Genomic DNA, 2537 nt, shown 5'->3' on the forward strand with positions numbered 1-2537 from the left:
TCATTGTCTTTGTCTTTTTATTGCTGACTTTCATACCATATCTATTACAACAGTTATTCAATTTTGTCAGGGAATCTTGCAAACTTGTAGCGGATTTATTTAGAAGTATAACATCATCTGCATAAAGCAAAGAGCTGACATTAACATCTCCAATTTTGATATCCGGTTTAATACCACTTTCCTTCATAATGTGATCCATATAGATAATGAATAACAGAGGGGATGATGTACATCCTTGTCTCACACCAGATTTAACATTAAAACATCTTCCTGTACTTCCTTCAATTCTAACTGCTGACTTACAACTCAAATAAAGACTAAGAATTGCTTGATATAATGCCCCATTGACACCATTTAACTGTAGAGTATTGAATAGCTTCTCTCTTGGCACCTTGTCATATGCCTTTTCCAAATCGACAAAACTTAAATACAGATCTTTGTTATATTCCCATGCTTTCTCGACTATTTGTCGTAAAGTGAAGATCTGATCCTGACAGCCTCTATTTGGCCTGAATCCAGCTTGTTCTTCACCAAGCTTTTCTTCCACAATTCTTCTCAACCGTTTCTCAAGTATACTTGCATAGATCTTACCAGGAACACTCAGTAGGGAAATACCTTTGTAATTCTCACATGCAGTTTTATTTCCCTTTTTATATATGAGTACTATGAGTGCTCTACTCCAATAATATGGAATTCGTCCCTCTGTCCAGGCTTTCTGAACTATGCAGTGCAGCCACTGTAAGACTCTTATTCCGCCATACTTCAGCATTTCTGGTCGAATATCATCTACTCCTGCTGCCTTTCCACATTTCAAGCCTTTGATGGCTTTTTCTACTTCAAGACTTAATTCCTGATTGCATGCCTGGTCAGTGTTTTTTATCACTGTGCTGTCACTGCTTGTTTCATTGAGCAAATTTTCGAAGTAATTACTCCGTACTTCAAGGATATCTTTTTCTTCCATTTTCATGTCACTTTTATCATCTCTAATTCCTTTTACAGCACTCTTTCCTCCATTCCTAAGCTTCTTCAACAACCTCCAGAATATCTTACCACCGTCTTGATATTTATTTTCTAAGTTCTTGCCAAATTCTTCCCATGACTTTTATTTAGCTAGTTTGACACAGTGTTTAGCTTTCTTACATTTGTCTCTGTATTCTCTAAGAGCACAAGCTCACTTATTTGACAGGAACTTTTGATATGCTTTCTTCTTTTCCTTCACCGCCTCTTTAATTTCCTGTGTCCACCATGGAGGTCTAATTTGTCTATCGTTGCAAACAACATCACCACATACCTCTCTTGCTGAATCAATCAGGGTTTTCTTCAAGGCTTGCCACTGAATCTCCAAGGTTTGGTTCCTCTTTCATTTTTTCTTCAATAATCTTTGTGTATTTTAGTCTACAGTTCACATTTGAGAGCTGCTTAGCTTTTATTCGCTTTAAAACTTGGACAATATTTTTCTGTGGCCTAAAAAAAGAAAAATAATTTAAAAAAAGATAAAAGATAAAATTTATACTCAGAGCACACACAAGAATCTTAAAAAGTAAAATTAAATCTAAATGTAGAGAAGCCAAATGAAATTGGGTAAATAAAAAAGCAGACATCTGCCGGAATATGCAGCTGCCATTACAATATCAAAATTAGTATAGAACACAATAAAAGAAATTTCAACACACACACACACACTAAAATAAAAGATCAATGAGGCAATCTCGTTGGAAGTTTAAAAAAATATGAAATCTGGATGGACACATTTTTGCAAAAGTTAACACTGAAAATTATGAACAAAAAGTTTGGCAAAAGTGAGGAAACCCCCAAAATATTAAAGATGGAAAGAGATACTGCGATCAGACAGATGAAAACAGATAAAGTTCCGGATAGGGATGGAATACTGATAGAATTTTGGAAGTATGAGGAGGAATAGCCAAGTATTATTTAGTGCAGTTATTCAACCAAACTTTAAATTGTGGGTTAATTTCTAATGACTGGAAATTGAGAAAATATTCCCACCCATCAAAAAACACCGTTCAAGTGTATTCAAGAATATTCAAATTATAGACAATAACCTTATCAAGTCACACATATAAATTATTTATCAGAATTATACAAAACAGAATTAAAGTCACTTACTTATAAGTAACACTTAGGAGAAGAGCAAATGGGATTTAGAAGAGGAAGATCCACAATAGATGCAGTCTGGACTCTTTTAAACTAGCTGAATGGTGTGGGAAAAACGGAAATGTTTAATCTTGCTTTAAAAATGTTAAACGAATTTTTGCCTCAAGAAGAAAAATAAAATTATTTAAAAATTTAGAACAAAAAAATTAAAGAGAAAAATTACTCGATATCATCCTTCGGAACTATAAAAATACTATTTATCCATAAGAAACACTTCGAGTCACAGAAGCTACGTTGCTGGTCGATTATCTTAACTGTCTCAGAGAGAGAGAGAGAGAGAGAGAGAGAGAGAGAGAGAGAGAGTTTGTGTGTTTAGTGGAATTAATACGTGTCCTTGAAGACTAACGGATGTCCTTTTCCGT

The sequence above is a fragment of the Typopeltis vanoorti genome, chromosome 12 (genome assembly GCF_054136105.1).
Source record: "Typopeltis vanoorti isolate ZY-2024b chromosome 12, IOZ_Tvanoo_1.0, whole genome shotgun sequence".
Lineage (NCBI taxonomy): Eukaryota > Metazoa > Arthropoda > Arachnida > Uropygi > Thelyphonidae > Typopeltis > Typopeltis vanoorti.